Source organism: Xyrauchen texanus, chromosome 33, assembly GCF_025860055.1.
Source record: "Xyrauchen texanus isolate HMW12.3.18 chromosome 33, RBS_HiC_50CHRs, whole genome shotgun sequence".
Lineage (NCBI taxonomy): Eukaryota > Metazoa > Chordata > Actinopteri > Cypriniformes > Catostomidae > Xyrauchen > Xyrauchen texanus.
In genome coordinates this window covers 33,223,483-33,235,675 of record NC_068308.1, presented here as the reverse complement: position 1 = coordinate 33,235,675, position 12,193 = coordinate 33,223,483, and the positions used below count along the sequence as shown (strand labels likewise).

Below are 12,193 nucleotides of genomic sequence, written 5' to 3'. Positions count from 1 at the left end.
GTATAATCATTATATATTGAATTATTGTTATATGAGGGGCTTTCTCAGCAAATATTTGTATATGCGATTAATCGCGATTAATTATTCGGGACACCATGTAATTAATTTGATTAAACATTTTAATCGATTGACAGCCCTAGTTACTATACCTACTTGTCTATTCTTGCTAAATAATTTTTACATTGTTTTCTGTATGTATCTTGGCAGTTTCTAGGTGAAATAAACATTAGATGTGCAACAACAACAACAAGGAATTGTATTCACTTTCACACAAAAACATGAGTAAACTGCAAATTATCAGTTCATAAACACCTGCTTTTTCCCCTGTTCCTCACACAATGCTATGTTATGACTTTTACTACAGCGCATGTCTTACAATACATTTATAATATTTTACATAACCAGCTACATTTACAAGCCTATTCAGGGTCTCACATTTGCTCTTTATGACTCTATTCATAGGTTTAAGGGGTTTAGGGAGGTAAGTTTTGTTGATTTAAATCTCGATAGAGCATAAACCTCAAAAACCTAATCTGTTATGAAGAACATTTAACTGACTTTTAGTACGACAGTGAACATTTCACCACAGAACTGCTGCGATACCTGTAATGTTTTTTTCAGTTCCATGCCCCATTGCCACAATAAATTGAAATAAACATGCTTAACAAAATATCCCTGATGAAATTTTGATGGAATATATTCTGTTCTGAAATTATTCCTAAACTGTGAAAAATAGCCAGCCAGGAATGTTTGTGTGCTAATATGTGAATAGTTATTGCTAGAAATAGATTCTGTCATAGTTTCAACCAGTGCAGTTTTTGCCCCCCTCAGCGCGTTTCTCACAAACATATCATTGCACAGCATGGCTTGACCCTTTGAAATACCACCTGCACTTGATACTTAAAATAGCAGGTGCTGAATAACCAAATGCCACAGTTATTAAAGACAAAAAAAGTGTAATTTTCTTTAAAAAAACAAAAAAGGGTGGGGGAGGCTATTTCTTTCACAATAGACTGTCAGGTTTTAGTTATGTTTCTATTACTCAGTGGCATGGATGTGGTTAACAGGTCAACATAATGATGGCACTTTAGACATCTTTGGCCGTTGCATTGTGTCTTGCTGTTTTTCAGTGTCTCACGCCATGAGCTTTGCGTTTTAATTACACGTAAAGTTTAAAATAGTTTACGTTTCATGGTACAGCATTCTGTTCTATTTGGTTGCATTTTCCATTCTAGTTCTATGTACACCATCTAATCTTCTCCAAACAGGTTTTAGCACTGGTGCTGCCCCAGATTGAAAGTCACCGACTAAGGGTGCTGATGCATTTTTTTTCTGATTTGTCGTATCTGACCACAAAGTAACGCCATAAATGAATCTATAACATTTACATTTATGCATTTGGCAGATGCTTATCAGCTTGTGTGTTTCTAAACACCACGTTGAACTACACAAAAGTATAAAAATACACAAAAAATATATAAATAAATTTATACCAATAAAACTAAATTAAAAACACAAAAGCTGTTACTGTTTTGCTCGGTGTGAAATGTTTTGAAGTAACATAATTATTGTGTTTTTGTGATCCATCTTTGAGTGTGTTTACATGCACAGCAATACACTGACAACTATCAAAAATCATCTTATTAAAAAAACATCGACAATGAAGGAAACACGTGTTTACATGCGATTTGAAATCATCTGATATTTTTTTGCTTTTGACGTCATAAATGTAAACAGGCATGGACACAATACTTGCACACATTGGATAAACCGGTAAGAATGCCAGTAAAGGTATCGAAATCAGGGAATGGGCAAAAATCTATATGTGCCAGTCAGTTTTTGCTTGAGTTTATGAACTTATGGCATTTAAATGGCCTTAAGCTTAATCGATGTAAGATTGTGCATGTAAACATGCTCATTGCTGACATTTCCAAGTACCTAGCAAATCCTTGTCCTTAACCAAAGCTATTCTAGGCCTAGCTGCAAACTATGTAGCAGACAGTTGCTTTTTCTATTTAGCTAGTTGAGCAACAAGTTTGTAAACCACTTTACTCTAGCTGCCTGTGGCAGCATCTCTAATGGAGATCCTTGAGGCGTTTCCATGCCAGTTGCCCATCAAATTCATTACAGAAAGTGACTAGCAATATTTGTACCAACTCTTCACCAGTAGTTTTGAACATACATGTCAAATCACTGAAGTAATAATTTAAAAAGAGTCAAATTGGTTACATAAGACTACCTCATTCCTTACAAGATCTACAAATTACCCACTATAATCTCGTCTCCCTGCTAGCATTACTAAATGAAACAGACATAATCCCTGACAGAATTCTTAAAATGTGTTCTGTTTCACTTGCTAATGGTTAACAGAATTTGCCTCATCATTGTAGTGAGGTTGGAGCGTGCCATGCATGCATGATGCAGTTGGCAGGCACACTGGCAGGTCTTCTGTTGGCTCCCTGTACTGACAAAGACAGGGCGGCCTCCCCTGCCCCTTTTCCTACGGGAGTAAGTTCTGTTTGATGCCGCTTCTGCTTTTTAGTGATCACGCCCCCTGTCTCTTTTTTCCCCTGCTTCTGTCTCTCTCTCTTGCTCCCAAGTTTGCGGCAAATTTGCCATGAACTCTCGATTTTTTTGTAAGGGTCCCCATTCAAGACGATAGGAGCTACACTTTCATGACTGGAAATAGCTTCCCTGGAACATTCCAAAGATAGCCATTGGACTGACTTGCTATAAATACCTTGGTGTAACTCAGTTAAAAAAGTTATTATATACTGTAATCAAATACTAAAAAACTTTTTTTGTCAAAGTATTGTGTAATGGATTATATTTTTAATACTTGTAATCAAATGTACCCAATTTTAAGGATTGGAATCGATGACTTTTCCACGCATCGCTAATCGGAAGATTTTCCAGATGATTCTCAATATATATTGGGATGTTTTCAGATATAAATAGGACTGCTCATTACACAATGGTCTTTGTCTCATCAGACATATTTCTCAATATATGTGTGAGCAGCAGGGTAAATTAAAGAGGGTTGCACACCGGACGCATCTGATGGATGACATGGAGTGTTCTAAAATTCAAAACATTTAATTCTTTTTTCAAAATATATACTGAAGTGCCACGGAGCGCAACTCGCATATAGTTTTCTATTAAATTATACCCAAATCATTATCAGTGGACAAAGATTGTTTACTCTAGCCATCACTGGATGAAACAGTATTTATATGTATCTTTCATATAGCCTACACAATATATTTCAGTTACAAGTATGTTCTGTGTACATTTGCTAGACAGCTGGAGCACAATTTTGTGCACAACTGCTGGAGAAAGCGATCTATCAGCTTTCCCATTAATCTCAATGGCATGCAGCCCTTAAAGTATGCGACCTGGATGCTGCCATTTTTAGTTCTTGGACATTCAATTACAAAACAGTTTTGATCCAATCTCTTGAGCCAAAAAATGCCATGTGACAGATAACGCCATAATACAACTAGAAGCATACAGGAAACAATTCTAGTCCATTCTACAATGTTAAGAATCTGTCACTGATGAAACACTTATGATGAAACATCTGTAATATAATGATATTTTTGTGATGTATATCCTGCAAAATATGAATCTGTTATTAATTATATATCACATACATATGGTCAAATTTCTTTGTTTTTTTTTCAGTTAGCCTTACATTAGCAAGCTAATCGCTTAGCATACTAGCTTAGCCAGCCTGCTGTTTAGCCTGCCAGCTTCATGCTAACTGATTATCCTGCTCTTCTAGCAGACCCTACAAAATACTACACACAGTAATATCAGTATTTTGCATTCCAATGTTGGTGTAGATGTGGCATCTTTCAGCAAACTGCTAAAGCAAACCAGCCAAACATTGACCCTCTGGAATATAATGTTGCTTAAATGACATTGCAAAATATAGATCAGATTAGAATTTTCTGTTTTCTGAAGTAGATCAGGTTGAGCATCTGTTTACATTTTTGTGTGTATTTGCTTATTTTGGTACATGCATGCAGAATTAATATTGATATTTTCGATAAGATGTTTTTATATAAAAATAATACTGATCCTATGAAAAAACAGTGTATCAAAAGCTTTGAAGTAAATAAAGTCTTCAAGTAGTTGTGTAACATAATAACTACTCTACATTCGTTTGGAGAGGTTTGTGTGCTGTTTATTATAAGTAAAAAAAAAAAAATTAGAAGTACTTAAAAGATTTCTGTAATTGCTGTTGGTAAATGATAAACAAAACAGATATTTGGCAGTTTAAGCCTATTAAATGTTTAAATATTTCCAGAGGACATGTCTATTGCTCAAATGTTGCTCTTTCATAGTTTAGGAAACTTGTAGGAGTTCTCTGACAAATCTCATTTCAACTTTGTCTCTGATGACTTAGTAGACAAAAAATATATAGTGAGAGACAAAAATGAGACAATTGTTGACACAATCAGAGTATAGAGCTTTTAAATTGATGTGGACAGCATTGCTCAGATAATTTTCAGCCAATGGACCCTTTTCACACTTCCGCGTTTCCAAAGCAGAAGTCGTCATAGCTGAGTAAACTATGGCGGCGACTGGGAAGAACAGTAACAGTGCCACTACAGGGTTCCTATTTGGATACATTTTAAAAGAAAACATCAGGATTTGTGTTTCCATGAATTTCCAAAAGATGCTGAATTTCTGTGGGCTTGGGCAATTAAATGCAAAGGAGAAAACTTTGTTATTAAACGAGGGAGCACTTTTGTCTGTGGACAGTATTTTCAAGATGAGGACTGAAGATGAGGTCGCTCAATGGTGGAACTGTGAAATGCTTTGAAATTAGAGCTGTACTGTTAAGGGTTCAGTGGAATGATTAGGCTACACATCACAACCGACACGGGAGTGTGTGTTTGACAGGGTTTGAAGTCAAATGGAGCAGGACATGGGTCTCTCCTCTCCTTCAAATCCTCCATCGCTCCCCATCAGGTATTATTTTCTCACAGATTTGTTAACCACCCTCTTTTTTCATTTTTGCAATTTACGGCGACATATTTGTAGATCGTTCCTTTAACACATAAATATGTGCCTGCTGATTTAATGCACAACCTCTCAATAATAATATACTTTTATCAACTTACCTTCATATTCATGCAGATAACACTCTAAAATCAACTTATAACCTTTGTTGAGTTTAGGTTTAACTGTTAATAGATGATGCGGTCAACGTCAACATATGTACTGTAAATGAAGGCAAACATTTTAAGGACACTGTTAAAAAGCATACACCTTGCTGCGGCCATAGTTGCGTTTACCCAACTATGACGACTTCAGCTTTGTGAATGCGGAAGTGTGAAATGAGTCCATACATTTATATTCAGTTCATATTGAAACCTCTGACGTTTGATGGTAGCCGTTGGTATCTTGGCAAATGAGACACATGTAAGATTATTAGTGTCTGTTTCTCAGGAGACAAATCTGAAAATCATGAGACAAAAGTTTCAATTTGATCTCCATGACTTTCGAATGGAATGTTACATAATTGGACATTTTAGAGGTAGGCCTACTGGCATTGATATTGGTGATATTGACTGTCCAGTCCAGTATTTGGTATCCAATCACAATGAAAATGAGTGATATTGCCACTTCTGTAATGTTTGCAAGTATGAGTGCATGACTTTTGCATTTATGTGTTGGCACACTATTCTTGAAACTTGAGCTAAAGTGAGTGTAAACTTCAGCTCAGCCATTCCTTCTTCCTGTAAATGAGGCTTCCGTCAATATCCTCCCATACCTGCCTCAACCAGCGGCCGTTTATGAGCTCCTGCAGTCAGTGCAATAGGTGCTGCATGGAAAATAAAAAAGCACAGTTTTCACTGGCTGATTGTGGTCTCAAAGCCTAGCTATAAATCTGGGATTTTATCTTGCCTTCTGAGTGTCTGGCCATCATAATTTATAGCCAATGTTATTTGGAGTCTTGGTCAGCATGCTCTGCTCTCCATATCTATGCTTGTTTTTTTTTCTGTATGCGGACCACAGCCACTGGTGTGCTTGTTTTTCAGATCTGCCTACACAGAACCAAGATTATTTTTTTTTCCTGTTCATGTCTTTTGCATAGAGAGGAGAGTGTTTTGCTGAATGGGGACCATACATAGCCAGTTGTGACTGAAGGATTGTGGTATTTGTGTTGTTAGAGTTACATACTGCCATGCTGTGCTGTAATGAAACCACAAGGTAATTGTGTTTCCCGGTCTGTTGCTCACTTCGACGTTGTGTCGAAGAAGCGACACTAGGCATCTCTCTTGAGAGTCTCATGCATCTCTGAACTTGAGAGAAGGCAAATGAGAAATTGGCAGACAGAATTTGCATGTCCCGCCCCCAGACATACGGGTATAAAGGGAGCGAAATGGATCTGTTCATTCAGAAATTTTCTTCAGAGCCGACCGGTTGTGTGAGCAGCTGCAATTTGTTTGCCCGTTGGCACTTCGACAGCGCTCTCTAAAAGAGAATTTTTGTAAAAGAGTTTCATTCTCTAAAAGAGCAATACACAGCAGCATTGAACATCTTTATAAAGATGCCCTTCCGCCCCTGTGGATGGTTCGTGTTCTCACTGCGAGAACCTTACCATGGTAACATTGCGGTCGCGGCTTTCCTTCCTAAAAAGGAACGCCACTCCAGCCTCCCAATGAGGTAGGATCTACCACCGCGCCATTCTCCACATGCGACTTAGAATCCCATGTGATATATTCCAACACTCTTTACCTGCCCCAGCCTGGGCAGATGTGGTCTCTGCAGGATCTTTCCCCCCTGAATGAATAGGAATTGGGAAAGAACTTTTTTTTCTTCACATTTTAGAATAATAGCAAAGTCATCAAAACTATGGAATAACATAATGGAACTATCTGAATTATTTTGTGACTAAACAAAATCCAAAATAAATCAAAACTATTATATTTTAGCATCTTCAAAGTAGTCACCCTTTACCTAGAATTTGCAGAAATATACTCTTGATATTTTCTCAACCAACTTCTTGAGGTATCACCCTGGGATGCTTTTTAAACAGTATTGAAGTAGTTCCCATCTATGTTGGACACTTATTTGCTGCTTTACTTCATTATTTGGTCCAAGACATACATTTCCAAAAAGTTTTTTTTTAATAAAATTTTAGTTTTGTTATGAATTAAGTTAATATGGTGGCACAGTTATATTTTTGTCTACAAAACTAATTTCAAACATTTAAGCATACGCCTTCAGATCAAAAGATTTTTAAGATCATGAGAAACATTTCAGTCGTGTTTCAAAACTTTTTGACCGGTAGTGTGTATGCAGTAGATAATGTTTAATTTGTCTTGATGACATTCTAAATTCATGATGCTAATGCACTAACATGCTTTACTATCAAGTTTGCACCAACTCGTTAATAACTCTGTACACCAGTTTGTTCATGTTGACTGATCTTGACTGACTGAACAACGTAAACAGAATAGACCTTTTTCACACTCTGGGTTTTGTAATGTGGAAGTAAACATTTGTAGGGTAAGCTTCGACAGTGGTGAATGGGAGTGAATGGGAGATTACAGCACATATTATTTTCACTTACCCATTTGCTACAAGGCCAAAAAAATGTGTAAAACCCAACATTTTTGACATTGTGAGGATATTTTGTCGGTCCCCATGAGGAAAACGGCTTACAAATCATACTAAATTATGTTTTTTGAAAATGTAAAAATGCAAAAAGTTTCCTGTGAGGGTTATGTTTACAGATAGGGTTAGGGGATAGAATAAAAACCATTATGTCTATGGAAAGTCCCCATAAAACATGGAAACCCAAATGTGTGTGTGTCTGTGTGGATGTGGCAGTACACTGAGTGTATTCACCCATGAGTAAAAGAAAGAGCAAGAAAAGGTGACTGTGTGATTGAGGGTTTGAAAGATTGATGGAGACAAGGCAAAAATGGCAGTCTTTTAGTTTATATTTGGGAGAAATATATAAAGGATGAAGCCTGTATGTCATGTTAAATGATGAATGTTCCCTCAGATTATTCAGCTAATAGAGCTGTAGCGTACTGTGTTAGCCTAATGTCAGCAAAATTGGTCCTCCCGGCAGGGGTCAATTGATCACTGAGCTCTTGAAGTGGGCTAACCTGCCGTGAAGGAACCCTGAAGGGCAGAGTCCCCTTTAGTCTGGAGGCAGAGGCAGCGTAGGAGGAATATTTAGCTTCAAAGTGCAGAATATGGCCTGCAGTCGAACAGGCCAGTGGAGAGAGTGCTTCTGTTCCTGAAGGGAGAAAAGCTTGCCTGGAAAGGTACTATTGAAGAACACCGTGAAGCACTTTGGTTAGTATTTCTAAGCTAATATGGCTTCACATATGAAACATTCTTCTGTAGTCAGACTTTTGACTGTTGAGGTCAAGAACTTCCCATTTAGACAGAGACTGTCTGACTGAGCAACCAACGATAGTTTTTGTTTTGTTTTTAGGTGCCGTTTAGGGGTGGGTGTATAGTTGATTCAACAAGAATAGCTGTGGTGGTAAATAAAAAATAAAAAAATCTAATAATTGTAGCATACAGCAGTGTTTGTCCCTGACTGGCTGTACAGAATACACCATAAAATATATATTAGAAATGTGTGTTTTTAATTAGAAATTAAACACACCAGCATCCAAATCACAACATGGGATGAGGTTTTGTTGGTCCCTAATATTGGATGTTGGTTTGCTTGTCAAACTAGATAAGAACTCTAATAGGCAAACCAGCACACCAGCATCTCCAAAGAATCCAAAACACATCATGGGAGGCTGGTCTGCTGGTCCCCAGTATGTGATGCTGTAAACTAGTTAAGAGGTCCAGTGGGATGCTGGAGACCAGCATCCAAAACACAACATAGGATGCTGGTTGTCTGGTTAAACTAATTAGGAAGTATATAAGGGAAAAAAGCACACAGCATTGCATGTTGGTGACTAGCATGCAAAACATAGCATCATGGGATTCTGGTTTGTTTGTTCCCATTATCGGATGGTGTTTTTCTGGTTAAACTAGTTAAGAATGCTTACAGGGATACTAGCACACCATCATGTCATGCTGGGGATCAGGATCCAATACACAACATGGGAAGCTGGTTTGCAGATTCCCAGTATTGGATGATGGTTTGCTATGTAAATGAGTTAAGATGTCAAATGGAATACCAGCACACCAGAATCTCATGTTGAGAACCAGCATCCCAAATGCATCATGCGATGGTGGTTTGCTGGTCCCTATTATTAGGTTTTGAATAGGGACGTATAACAGAGAAACCACCATCCAAAACACAATGTCTTGTTAAGATGTGTAAGGAGGAGTCCAGCACACCAGCAACTCATCCTGGGGACGAGCTTTGAAAGCTATGTATGTCTTTTACATAGTAGGCTTTTTTACCAATAGACTGAAGTCTGGTTACATGAGATTAGAACCAGCAATGGAGGTTTAATGATGGAAGACTAAACAGTCCCTCAAAAATGCTTAGTCTTGTTGTCTTTTAGTTGCTCTTTATATTTCCTCTGACAGAGAAAATACAGAACTTTTGATTAGTTCTCTAGTGTTGTGCTCTGCTGACTGTTAAATTCTCTAACATGACTCATATATGCTGTTGAACTCGTCTACGAAAGTTCAACTTGCACAAATTATTCACCATCCCTCCAACCTCTCCTCTTTTATTTAGCTGTCTGTCCCTGCCTCAATTTCGGTCCAGTGCTTATGATGTTAGCAGTTGAATTGTCCACGCAGATAGAGGGCTGTTTACTGTGATGAGGATGGCAGCTGCACAGATACTGCCATTAAAACTGCCAGCACAGCCTGTGACACACTTTTTTTGATATGCTTGGCCAAGCTTTAGTTAGCAGGGATGCAAATTTATTTCAGAGTTTCTCCGCCACATTTTGACAATATAGCAATAACACAACTGACAACTGGCTAATACACTTAATACAGTGTAAAGCAGTTGAACTGCAGTTAAGCTACTCTGCTGAAAAAGTAGTTAGCTACGCAATGTTATAAACAAAAAGTAGCAATATCAAAGCTATATAACTTGGCTGTGTTTTATGTAACATCACAAGATTTATTCATCTACAGTACATTAGGATGACAACATCAAACTTGTACTCGAAATTGACTCTATATGCAACTAATAAAACACATTGACTTATACAGTATAGTGGAACTAAACAGAGTGAGATACAACATTATTTAAAGATACACTGCAATATTCTGGGCTCTCTATTTACAGAAAACAGCATTTGCAACCTATTTTACTTCTGTAATATGAAGTTTATATGCAGAATATGCAATGAGTAAAAATGTAGGTCGGGACTCAAATTTTTTTATGAAAATTATTTGGATTGTGAAAAGTGAGTGTTAATAACAAACACTGATTATCATGCACAATAAGTCCAAGAAATATAAGCGCAGCATAGTTCTAGCGGGAAAACTAGCAGCTGTACATCATCGCACCATTAGCTAGTGTGCTAAAACCGCAACCTCCACCACCCCACTGCCACCAGTTGAGTCCCGTCCTGCACAGGGGTAGGCTCCTCGCCCCTGCCGCCTATCTCCGGCAGGATCTGATGGTTCCGAGTACAACATCTTCGGACCACCAGACGGGGCTTACGGCAAAGAGAAAAATTATATTCCTGTTTTATATTCATCAAATAAATGCAATCTAAAACTTTACTCAAATCTGTGAGTATTCCTGATAGAACGTACATTAGGTAATAAAGTTTGCAAATGATGAACTGTTCATCTAAACGAATCAAAACTAATCCATTCTCTACAATTAATCACTCTTTCCATTGTTACTGGAGACAGAGGAAACTGGGAAACTGTTTTTGATTATTGCCTCATTGTATTACATGATGAACCAGACATTGTATGATACTGGAAAAGATACATTATTTTGAAAACAGCTGAGCATTTATTAGCTGAGCTATAAAAATGTAGTTGAAGTAGTGACGTTTCTTCAGTACTTGTCATTATTTACTGCCCAAAACTTTTTATAAATCCTTACATTTACAAACCCATGTACATTCAAACACAATTTTTCCCTAAAGCAATGGTCTCAGTGGGTTGGCAACATGTTTATGAGAGACCCAGTGGGGGTGTGAACTCCCATGCTGTCATTGTGACTAGAAAATGGCCTCTATTCCAATGCAGCTTTAACAGTGGGCGTCTGCCATATAGCTGATGAGTTTTCACCATGTTTGCACTAAACCGCTTCTCTATGACCTTGCACTCAATGAAAAGTGCATATGAAATTTACTGTAGAAGGAGCTAGAGACATTAGAGAAAGGACCATATTATTAATATTGCTATTTATAATAAGTGGGAGAATTGAAATAGTGAAATGAGTAAAATAAAATATGATATTATTTCTGGTGAATGTACCATGGTGTTTCCATTTGTATGTGAGTGTGTGCCGTGAGAGTGTACTATTTATTGTGGTGGAGTCTAGGTGTTGTTCCTGAGCTCTCGCTCCCTCCCGCTGTTCTCTGGGGGATTGAGCATGTTGGTGGTTCCAACACCTGCTGCTGTAACAGTAGATGCAGCTTTAGTGAGAGATGAGTAAAAATCTCTTGCTGAGCTGCAGAGAGAATAAAATAATATGTGCAGTTACACATACATGGTAAATGTAAATGGTCTGCACTTATATAGCACCTTTTTAAGTGTTTTACACTGCATCTCATTCACACATTCACACACATATTCATACACCAATGACGGCAGAGCTGCCATGCAAGGCGCTAGCAACTTGGGGATCAGTGTCTTGCCCAAGGACACTTCGGCATGTAGAGTCTTTTGATCCGGGTTTTGAACCGCCAACCTTGCGATTAGTGGACAACCTGCTCCACCACCTGAGCCACAGCCGCCCCATAACAACACATCACCCCATAAACAAGTGCAAAGACTGTAGCAAAGAAGTAACTACAGCTGGGCGATATCGAATATTTACAATATATATGGACATGACTTTGTTTCCATTACATTTTAATGTGCTTTTAATGCATCTTTAAAGGGATAATTCACCCATAAATGAAAATTAAGCCATAATTTAATCGCCCTCATATTTATGCAATCCCGTATGACTTTCTTCATTGGAACTCAAAAATAAATGCTAGGCACAATGTTAGCCTCAGATTACATTTGCTTTCATTGCATCTTTTTTTTTCATACA

General features: G+C 37.7%; 1 protein-coding gene across 1 annotated transcript in view; it reads right to left on the bottom strand.

Annotated features, from left to right (window-relative positions):
* The window catches only part of LOC127626652 (60S ribosomal protein L38), a 357,517-nt gene extending 345,651 nt beyond the window's left edge, over positions 1-11,866 (bottom strand). The window contains exon 1 of the mRNA XM_052102631.1: positions 11,857-11,866. The gene's annotated coding sequence lies outside the window, so the exon portion shown is untranslated. The remainder of the gene's footprint in view (positions 1-11,856) is intronic.
* Positions 11,867-12,193: the final 327 nt, after the last annotated feature.